The following is an 11,504-nucleotide window of genomic DNA, read 5'->3' on the forward strand; positions in this document are numbered from 1 at the left end:
CTCATTCTTGAAAATCAATCTTTTTTTTTTTTTTGAAACTGACAGGAAAACCTGCACTTGCAAAAACATCTGCAGATAAATGTTAGAATAATTTCCAATGCCTGCATGCAACTGTGACATTATGTGTGAATGTGCAGGGAGGGTGTAGCTGTATGTAACAAATGGTCCCAAATGCATCACTGTACATGCGCTGGACTGTTTGCACAACGTAACACTGGGTCACTTTGGCAACAGGTAAGTGCCATCACCTTCACAGACACCTCCTCCTCCATTACTAGAATTACCTTCCAAACTGTGTCCAATGACTCTCCGCATTTGTATTCCAAAAGCAGCATCAACAACAACAACAAATTTAAGGATGCTAGGACAGAAGTTATCTTGATGTTTGTTTGTCCAGAGCTCTGCCTCTTCCCTCCAGACGCACCAAAACAAACCCGTGAGGCGCGTGGATGAAAGCAGCCACGCGTCATTTGCCTGACCCACTTCACCCGCAGAGACTGAGCTCCGCACATGACAGCTCTGGTATGCTGCAGCTTAATCCCATGTCTCGTAACTTTTCTTATTTACACATGTATCAAAAAAATGGAAAGAGTGACCCGCAGTATTCGGACGTGACAGCGTGGAGAAACTTACCCGCATCCCGCAGCTGCTCCGCACATCTTCAACTCAAACTTGTATCCTCAGTTGAAGCCCCTCGTCATCCGCGGGTTAACCTTTGCCTCAGAGCAGCCGAGCGGAGCAAAGAGATGAAGGTATTTCCTCGTGGGGAGGTGAGGTGAAGTCCTTTTTGGCACGGGGGTAACCAACCCGACCGCGCGCAGCCGCTGCTCACAGACGAGAGCGCGCAGCCGCAACACGGCTATACGGGGTCTAACCCAGCGTGAGGGGAGCGCTCGTTAGACTGACACCGTTAACCACATGACACCAGCATTTAGGTGGCGCTTAACCGCACAACACAGTTCATCTCCAACAAGGGGAACAGTGCAGAATCCATCCTGACAGGCGCGGGAAGTGTGAGCTGGATTCCCTTTGAATTGTGGAGGATTTCAGAACATCTTTTTGGAAAGAAGAGGGAGACTTGGCAGAAAATGTAAAGATACCGTAACAAATCCTGTTTCAATTTCGCGCACAATAGAGATCCAACAAAAAAACACTTCATTTAAAATTTAAATCAAGTTGTCCTAGTTGATGTTTTGCTTATATAAACGTGTTTTTAAGTGTTTGACATGCCGAAATGAAAAGTGAGCAGACCTTAAAATGTATTATTTCTAAAAGGGAATTTGGTACTTATTTATTTCCCTCCACCTAAAGATTCAAAACACTCCAACCAACAGGACAATAACTTTTTTCCTAGTTGCAAGTTGAGAATATATTAACCAAGTCTCTTGGGGCTTACTGTCACTATTGTTGGATCTCCTTCCAATCACCATTTACATGTAAATCCTAAAGCAATAAGGGCAGAGCACACAATCACAAAAGCAGGAAAAAAAGCACAAAGGCAGGAAGCTGCAGCTACATACACGATAGAAGGGTAAATGAGAAATTAAAACAGGAAAAGATAACTAAACTTTTAAGCCGTTTTGGGCCTTTATTCACTCAATTGTGGAGTCTCCTTACGATTTTAATTTTCCATCCTGGAGCGATAAGGCATCAAATCCAGCCAGCACAGATATGTTCAAGTTAAAGTCTGCACAACCTTTGACCTGCAGTTTCACCCAGCTGAGTTCAGTTTAACTATTTTGAGGGAAAAGACTTGTTACAGGGACGGGGAATGTCTGAGCTACAAAGCCAGGTAACCGGGGAAGAACACAAATGCAGGTGGTAAAAAGCAGATGGTTAAATTCAATGGTATTGTGCAAAAGAACGTTTACAAGCATGGTAGGAAGGCTGGTATACAGGTAATAAGCAGAAAGGTATGTCCAGGTCTAAGGCGACAAAAACTCCAACAAAGGTAAAAACGCAAAGTAGACGGCAAAAATGCAGGGCAACTAACACAAAGGGAAAAACAAAATGAAGGGAATTGAGGGAAGTCAGGTAACTCCAGGACTGATAACAGGATAAAGTGGTCTTAAGCTCAAACAAAGACCAGAAGAAAATACTCAAAGAAAGAAGAGATAAGACAAATGCGGGTATGTAATGCTTTCCATTAATCATTCTAACCATTTTCTCCACAACAAGTCAGTCACAAAACTACAACACACCGCCTTGTACACTGATACACAAGTTCTTATTATCACACTCATAATTAAGCACCTATTTCAAACATATAATGTAATGGCTGGAAGTTTTTTTTGTGCCTGGGTTAGGGTTATCTTCAGCCAACACGGCTGCATTTCTGCCAGCAGCCTTTCTGCAAAAAGGCCGGTTTTCTTTCATAAAGGGATTGAGTTTGTATTTAGTGACTCATTGTTGCCCAAACCTTAATGTCTTTCTCAAAGAATCCCCGTTTCGTTAGTGCTTTAACCTGACAGCAAGATGCAGTAGAAGCATCAAAATGTTTGTCACTTAAAATCATGAAACTGCAGGAATTTGAATTTATACAACAAGCCAAAAACACCAAATCTTGCGCCACCCTCAACTGCATTTATGCCAGCAGCCTGTCAAGCCTTCCTGCTAGAAAGCTCATCTGTTTCCACTCAGCAAACTCCTGCTCATGTCTGGAGTAAAATGAGTAGATGTAGCCCCAAAAACTATGATCATTTCCACAAACAAACAATGCAGTATTGGTGCTGACACCTCACCAAAAATCAAGGCTGTGTTCAACATGTTCAGGCAGCAGCATTTAATCAATACATCTATTTCCCCCACGTCGACTTCAGCAGACTCTTGGGTTAACTGCAGAGATTTATTTACGAGTAAGTGTGTTTTCTGTTCACGTTGACTGACTTAATGTTGCATGTAGATTTTCAAACCCAGTTTATCAGGATGTGAAGCAGCAGTTCTGGAAGATTTGTAGAAGAAACATAACAAAAGTCCAAGAACTTTGTTTTCTAAGTGCTCTGGCATTTTTTTACCATCGATCTGAAAGTGACAAAAACAGATAAAAACTCACTTTAGAGGTGATCCTCTGCTGATAGGAAGAGACCGCATGTCGTCTTCTTTCTCATTTTTGGGTTTACGGCAGGTAGAATCCATTTGATTGCATTTCTGAAACCTTAGGTTCCCTCATTGCCTTATTTAACTATTTAATAAAGTTGTGTGTCCAGTCCAGCGGCCTTTAAGAAAGAGGAAATGCACGTTCTCCTTTCCACACTGTCTCCAATCCCTGAAACACTTTATTCTGTATTTAAGGTCTGATATGTTCGACTCATTTGACAGGCCTCAGGGAGCAAACATTAGCTTTAAATACTTCCTGGTAAGAACCACATGGCAACTAGCAATTTGTGGGTAAAGTCATTCAAACTAAATAAACTATTAAAGCGAATTAGAAACAGAAAACTTTCCATTGAGGTTTTCAAAAGTCCAATAACTCTGTAATATATTCATCAAGTGAGAAAAACTCAACGATGGCTGGTTTTAAATACGATACAAAGTCCAACTTGGTACAGTCCACTTTGCCCACCTGGTGGAGGAAGGTGCATTCATATGCGCGTGTTCATTAGAGCTCCATCATGAACCAGGAAGTTGTTCACTTCAGAGTGAACTAAAGACATCAGAGGAAACAAGAAAACAAAGGCTTAAATAATAACACAAGAAACAAAACTCGACTCATTTTTATCGACTAATGTGAAGTTTTTCACCTGACAGCTGAGGGAGGAACTCTCCTTCTACTCACAATCAACAAGGGTCACTTGTGTCAGTGTTTATATACAATGTAAATGCATTTAATTTGAATCATCTGAATCACCCCTAACAAGATTATTCACGATGTATTGTCCTTGTTTAGTCGTTAAGTTCTCTGTTTTCATTATGAAGTCACTCTCCTCTATACACGCCGTCAGCAGAGCAGCAGTTTTATGAAGGTTTTCTCAAAAATTCTTCTAAACAAATCAGGTTCAAAAAGTTAATTAAAATTACCTTTGTCCATTTGGGACCTTTCTTCAATCAAAATAGGGTTTAACACAAAGTAAGCATGATTAAACAGCAGACTGAAAGTGCAATTCAATTAATGAAAAGACCAAAAACAAAAAGCTTAAAATGATGTGTGCAGGGAATTTAAAATCCAAGGACAAATAAAATAAAAGTCCACTCGAACAGATGAAATCACAGGGGGAGTTAAGGTTGAAAAAGCAAACTGGCAGAGAAACAAATTAGAAAGAGATGAAAGCATGAATGGAATAAAGTGATAAATAAGATTTTTTTTCTTGATCAAACAAAAAATGCAGGCACATGGCACTTCTGCATTGGATTTAATTTTCACACCAGGAGGCCATGTGTACCTCTTATATAGTATGGTCCTAATGCTGATTGGAAATATGTACCTAATGATATATTTTAAAGGTCACATTTTCTCCTCTTTATCAACCTGTTTGAGCTCCCCAGAACATATCTGTGAAGTTTCTTGTTCTAAATCCACTCTGATCCTGTATTTGATCATGCCTATAAACCCCTCTCTTTCAGCCCTGCTCAGAACAGGCTGTTTCTGTGTCTGTACCTTTAAATATGTAAATGAGCTGTGTCTGACCACGCCCCTCTCTGGAAGGGCTTGGGTGGCTCTGGCTTTCTCGCTCCATGTCCTATTGTTTACGGTGAGTAGGCAGACTCAGAGGGCAGAACAAACACCTAGCTGTGGGAGTGTCACCCACCTGGGGGAGGGGCTACTGACCTTTGTGATGTCATGAAGGGAAAATCTCCAAACGGCCTGTTTGTGCACACATTTTCTGAAAAGTGGAGCAGGCAGAAGACGGAGAGGATGAACTTTTCTCATCTTTTAGGGGTTTGTAGACGTAGTAGGGACACATATTAGTGTTAGAAATACATGGTGAAGTGTATTTTGCACAATATGGGACCTTTAGAGAGATCAGTTCTGACAAAGCAAAACATGCATATACATTTTATGCTGATATTTTAACCTCATAATGTGTGATCTTTGTCATTTATTCAAACTGCTGCTGGTTGACATTATATGGTCTCATGGAGAACCATTTCCAACTGTGTGGTCTTGTGTGTCTTGTATTTTTGAGATACCTGAAAGTTGCCTGCACTCTCTCAGATACATTATAGATGTTTTTTGAGGGGGAAAAAAAAGAATGCACCAATGTTACGTCAATATAACGTCACTGGATTTTGTATACACTGACCTAGTTACTGAGCCTCCCGGAGACGGCTCAGAGCTTCAGTTTCCTAACAATATCACCTCCTCTTATTGAGGCCTGAAGGAAATGTAAATGACAACCAATGCATTTTTATGTAAAACTATGTGAAAACATGCACAAAAATAGCCTTTTCTGTATCCAACATTAATCAGTCACACAGTGGATGGCACATTGAGACGTAGATTATCTTCTGCTGTGATAAAAATGACACAATAAGATGAAGTTAAGTGTCTAAAAACATGATTTGTACTCTATTTGTAGAATATTTTTTCAAGTCTTGTAAATGACAATTGAACTCACCTACACATGTGTAAGTTTCAGTTGCACTACAAACACAAGTGAGATGTTGACTTCTCATCCTCAAAGCTCAGCTGGAGTCAGGGTCAACCATTGTGGGCAATCAACGGGATTAGCCTCCATAAAAAAGCATCATTCTAATAATGACTCAAACAAAGGAAAAAACATAATATACAATCTATACACCCTTTCTGACTGCTTTTTTTTTTAACTCAGCTAAGCAGTCATCACATCTTTGTAGATTCATATTGATTCTGCGATGGCGTAATATTGGTGCCCCAGTCCGTGAATTCCCATTGTTTGTTGGCGTTGTAGAAGCACAGCACAGTGGAAGCTCAACATATACACACAGCCAGACATGCGCACACACACACACACACACACACACACACACACACACTCACACGCACGCACACACACACACGCACGCACACAGAGCTGATCATTTTCTCCAGATGATTTTTTTTTAGATTTTGGATAAAATTGTCAAGAACCATCACGTCTCCCTCCTTCTCTCCCCCTTGAGTGCACTACCCCACACTCACAGCACCGATGGCGTGTGAGCTTATGCTTTGAGTTTGTCGTTGTTGGTAGTAAAATAGTCAATTATAAAAATGTAGGCTACACGTATTATGATATAGTTTAATGTTTATTTATACTGCTGAATGAGACATGAGACAATGAGCTCAGGTCCGCTTCTGAAGCAAAGTGCTCGTGCATGTAAGTGAGGGGCGTGGCTTTTGAGGGAGCACAGAGGGAATGCTACTTTCAAAATCAGGCAATTTAAAAAAAAATAAAAAACAACCCTGCCTTTAATGGCCTGAAATCTTTTGAGCTGTATTTTTTTTTCCTGTTTTTGCTACTTTACTAAATCTGTAAACATGTAATCAGATAGTCTGGTTTCTGTCCTCTGGTTTAACTGGTTCTCCGGGTGTTTCTACAGCTGTTGCAGAGAAACACAGATATGATGGTGTTTGCCACTGGGCTGTTAATGTGCTCCTCGCCCCCCTCTGCAGCCCATTCTGTGGCAAAAGATGATGTTGTTATCAGCACCGAGGGCTGAGTGTGCATTCCTCTTCCTGAAGATATAATCAGCTCCCTCCCCTTCTGCAGACGGCCACAGAAAGGAGAGAGTGATGGCAACGGACGGCCGGGAAACTCCTCTTTTTGACACCGTATCAACTCGGCGCTCCTTATCGCTCCCATTTGCTGCTGAGCTAGACGATTACCGGAGTGGCTTTATTCACACAGCCTCGACACTCAATTAGTCTCCCACACCCACTCGCTCTGTTAGCTCTCAGCGGCCGGGACCCACAGCAAGCACACGCAGGAGCGGGAAATGCAGATGAGCTGACCCACATCAAGAGATCGAAGCTGTGTGTTTTAAGGGAAATCCACTCCTGACCTTATGTCTTAGATAAAGACGACTTTGTGCTGTGAGAAAGGAAAGAAAAATAACTTTGTAAGTGCTCCAGTGTTTGTGCTTTTGTTTCATCTTGTGGAGAACTGTCCCAAGACTTAAGGATGTCAATGACCTCTATGGGTTAAGATCTCCCGAGGGAGTCATGTATTTCTTGCTTATCTTGCCAACAAAATAAAAATAGACTTGCATAATTTTAACGAAAAAAAGGAAAGAGAAAGAACAAGGGTTAAATCAGGCAAGGGCTGTCCAGAGCTCAAGTCCAAAGTAGGCTGTACATGTCTGCAAGCTGCGACAGAAATACTCTCATCAATGTCAGAAAAAGAAACACACTGGCTGGTTCATGTGCAGCAGACCTTGAGACATTCAGCAGCTTTGGACCATGCAGCTAGAAAAGCCAGACTAAACACATTGTAATAAATGTGACTTGTCCAGGAAGAGAACAGGGGTAAAGGCTAATCTGAGCTACCCTAGCTTGGACCGCTGGTGGATATGTCTGCAAACTTTGATTGTGCACACATACTTCTCCAAAAGTATGATCAAAAATAGATTATAATGACAATTGTTCTTTGCAGTCGACATAATCCAAAAAGTCCTTTAAAAAATGTGATACAAAGAATTCACATGCCAGCAAAAACATTCTACACAATTTAATTTCATGCAAATGCTGTCCACTTGATCCCAGGTCAAACATGAAGATAATGACGATGATAATACAACAGTATTCATGACAGAACGATAAGATTCATGTCCAATACTCAGACCTGCGTCTTCAGAAACTGCAGTTTTGCGCCAAGCTAGCAAAATAACTTATAGAATAGCAACTTTTCCCAAGCAGCCCAGGAAGATTTCAGGGGCAGGCTGTCCTGGAATTTCTTTCACATTTAATTTTAGGAACACCCATCTATTGGGTCTCTATGAACGTTATGGACAGAACGGATGCTTGAAAATGGTTCCTAACAGTCATCATTCCTGCATGACAGACATAGTCCTGATCCTCTAAAATCCTGTGAATCTGCATCAAGTCTGGATCTGCTACAGGGAGCCTCAGCTGACCTCCTCAGATAAATTATCCAGATCTCAACCCTCCTGACAGCTCATCAGTGATCTCTCGTACTGTAGCAAATGTCTTCATGTAGTTCTTTCTCTGACACAGAGGAGCAGAGTGCTCTTAATGTGGAGCGCTTGATGGGAAATGTTGTTGTTTGTCCGTCTATTGACCCTGGTTTTGGTTTCCAAGGAGAGGTGAGGATAAACGTTCCTCGTCTCCAATCAGTGACATAATTACACAAAATCTATCTGCTACAGCGATGCTTTTGATTAATGTGCACGCATTGAAACCCCCAACTACCTCCATATAACACACGCTGTACAGTCTGCTGCCACTGTCAGCTCATCTGTTTCTCTGAGTTTAATCCATATCTCCTGTTATTTCTAACACGGCAAATATTTACAGTGAGGCATCTTTTTTTTAAAGAATGTAAAGTCAGCAAGCAAAGCTTAATATCAGTCATATTTCAGTGAGACTGAGTTTTGGATTGTCACAGTCAACTCGGTTTCTTTGCAGACAAACTTGCAGAAAGGGTTTTTACACCTGCAGGAGGCGCTTTTTCTTTCAGACAACACCATTTTGCATCATCAGTGTGTGCCTTCATGCTTCCTTTCACAAATTTAAGTGTCTGCTGCTGGGTTTATATTCAAATAAATAGCGTCTTGCATGTTCATGGCAGCAGGCCGTACCCACCAACAAGATCTAACATGACTGACAGCTGTGTTGACAAATGTGGCTCCTTTCAGCGGTCTAAACGGGGAGTGCTGTCAAATCCACGGACCCACAAGACATCTCCCATCTATGCATGTTATCTTATTTATGTCACCAGTGCAATATGATAGTGCCGGTTGCTGGGTTGTTTTGGCTTCGCTTTCATACAGCTAAAGAAGATGGGGATGTGCTGTTTATATTTATATACAGACAATGTGTTCAAGAGGGCCCCTTAGATTAAAAAAAACACGTTTACACACACACACAAAACAACAGTAGATGTATTGGTAGACCAGTAACTGCTGAATTGACTGTTTTTGTCAATGGAGACTGGTGGCTGTGAAGAGAGCCATGTAACAACATTTTCTACTATTTAAAAAGAAAGTATCATAATATTACCAAAAAAAGGAGAATTGGGCCTCAGTGGGATAATTTCTTCAACCAAAACAAGGAAGGGACAAGAAACACCAAGACGCCGACAATACAGACATTTTTATTGAACTTTGCGTCGTGTTGCCTGATCTAATTTCCTTCAGGATAATAATAAAGTTGAAGTTGAACCTCATTCTATGTTTCCTGAATTATTTTCATCCATTAATTAACCATTGGAGACTGATTCTGGGATGGTTTTCATTCACTCCAGGTAGGTCCTAGAAGTCTTGCTTATAGAGTGTTTTCCTTCATTGTAGGTTTGAGGTTTGAAAAGCTTACAGAAGTCAGATGTCAGAGAGGGGAATGACGATACACTGGAGTTAGTCGTGTTCCAGTTACGAGTTGGAAACAAGCTGAAAAAGCAACATGGACACCTCCAGAAATACTTTTGTTGTGTTAGTTAATACCAGCTGATGACAATAAACTGATATGGGTCAGGGTTCTGACTTCAGGGGATTTCCCTGATGACAGATCCAACTGGCAACTCAGAAATGTCCAACTACCGAGATCAAGTGGAATGCACCCTTTCCACCTGTAGTTTTTAATGAGGTGTTATAAAGCAACACTGGACTCTGTCACCTTCCTTCAGACCTCCTCTTGAAAGAAGCGTCAGGTCTGAATACATCTTAATCATTGAGACAGTACAGAGTCTGTTTTTGTGTGTCCTAAGCATGTTTACCTCACAAACACTCCACACAGATCGATGCACACTCTGTCCCGATGCTCGGGGGGGCTCTTACTGCCATTGATTGACGGAGGAAGAGGAGCTGCCCGGCCTGAGTCGGAGAAAAAAATAATTATTGAGCTGATGAGAGAGGATAAAGTGAGGCTCATCCTGGCTTAGTGGACATCTTTACAGTAGAGCAGGGATACAGACTGGGATACAGTGTCCTGCTCACACTGACACATGCAGGTGAGGGGAACTGTGATCCCGAGGGGAAGACTGGGGTAAGACTACCCTGAGGGAGGACTTATATGTCACAGTTAAAAAAACAACAAAAAAAAAGTGGGTGGGCACACAGAACAGGATAGATAGATTCAAAGAATACTTTTCTCTGCAGCAATCTCGAATGTCAGCGTTACATGATCTGCGAATATGTAAAATTGTATCTGTAGCCATGCGCATACAAAGAGAGCACTGGTGGTCTAGCAGGAAGTGTGCGTGCCCCAGGAAGTGTGCGTGCCCCAGGAAGTGTGCGTGACCCATGTAAAGAGGATGTTGTCCTTGAAACGGGCAGCTCGGGTTTGGGTCTGACCTGTGGCTTCTTTCCTGCATGTCCTTCCCCACTCTCTCCATCCCCAGTTTCAGACTCTATCCTCTGTCCTACATCGATAAAGGCATAAAAAGCCCCAAAATAAATCTTAAAAAACATAATAATAATAATAATAACAATAAGTGGTCTTAAGATATTAGTTGAAATGAATCACTAGCAGTTTTTGCACTGTGAATGAAAAAGTACATAGTTATTGCACAAATAAAGTTTTGGTAACACTTTGAATAAAGGTCGCAATTTTTCAACATTAGCTAGTTGTTAATTAGCATGCTAATTAGTAGCATATACTTAACAGGCCAGAGGGATGATCCCAAAATTTAGAGGTGGGTCATGCATTAAGTTGCTGATTGGTGGTTGAGTTTGAAGATTCATATTCCAAATCATTTTATTCCTGCATTCAAATCACTGTTGGAAAACACGTCAGTGCATACAACAGGGAGAAGATGTATCGCTGTGAAAGTCTACTTTAAGGCTAAATGAATCCAATGCCAGTTCAGATGAGCTGTCAGAAGCTTCAACCTCTCAAGACTCACCTCAACCTGTTTAAAAGTGTCGTTCCAGCGCCTGCTGTTATCTCCCTGCAGCTCGGCTTCTTTCTCCATCGCGCAGGTTTAATCACATCTGACCTGACGGAGGAAATCATGGGAAAGTTTGATTCATGACTCTGTGCCACGGTTTCATCAGGAGCTGGCCGATGTAATTTGATCCTCTAGAGTCTCTGGGGGGGGGGGGGGGGGGGGGGGAGGGGATACAAGAACAATCAGGACAGAAGGCATGATCCTGCAGCCCAGAGAGCGGGCCCCTGAACGCATCACAAGCAGAAAACAGAAGAATTTATCAGTAAAAACACTGATAGAAGAGGTTCTTTAAAACACCCAAAATTCATCATGCAGTCTCATCTTCAAACACAGAAACACACACTTCCATCTTGTTCATCTTCTGGATGCTTTCGTGCTCCCCGCAGATTCTCCTGCAGAGCGCTGAAGCTCTAGTTAAATGATTTTGTACAGATTGTTTTTTTCCGCTGGATGGATGGGAGGTCGGCGTTGGCCCCGTGGTGTATG

At 41.7% G+C, this 11,504-nt stretch overlaps 1 long non-coding RNA gene across 2 annotated transcripts; it reads right to left on the reverse strand.

The window, feature by feature from the left end:
* Positions 1-9,207: 9,207 nt before the first annotated feature.
* Positions 9,208-11,152, reverse strand: LOC136177124 (uncharacterized). Of its 2 annotated transcripts, none has more exons than XR_010664769.1 (2): positions 10,974-11,152; positions 9,208-9,942 (listed from the first exon to the last, which is right to left on the reverse strand). It is a non-coding gene; the product is annotated as an uncharacterized lncRNA (long non-coding RNA). The 2 variants fall into 2 exon arrangements; XR_010664770.1 differs by having other exon boundaries at positions 9,208-10,490.
* Between the last annotated feature and the right edge of the window lie 352 nt (positions 11,153-11,504).

This window comes from Labrus bergylta, chromosome 19 (assembly GCF_963930695.1).
Source record: "Labrus bergylta chromosome 19, fLabBer1.1, whole genome shotgun sequence".
In the NCBI taxonomy this organism is placed as follows: Eukaryota; Metazoa; Chordata; class Actinopteri; order Labriformes; family Labridae; genus Labrus; species Labrus bergylta.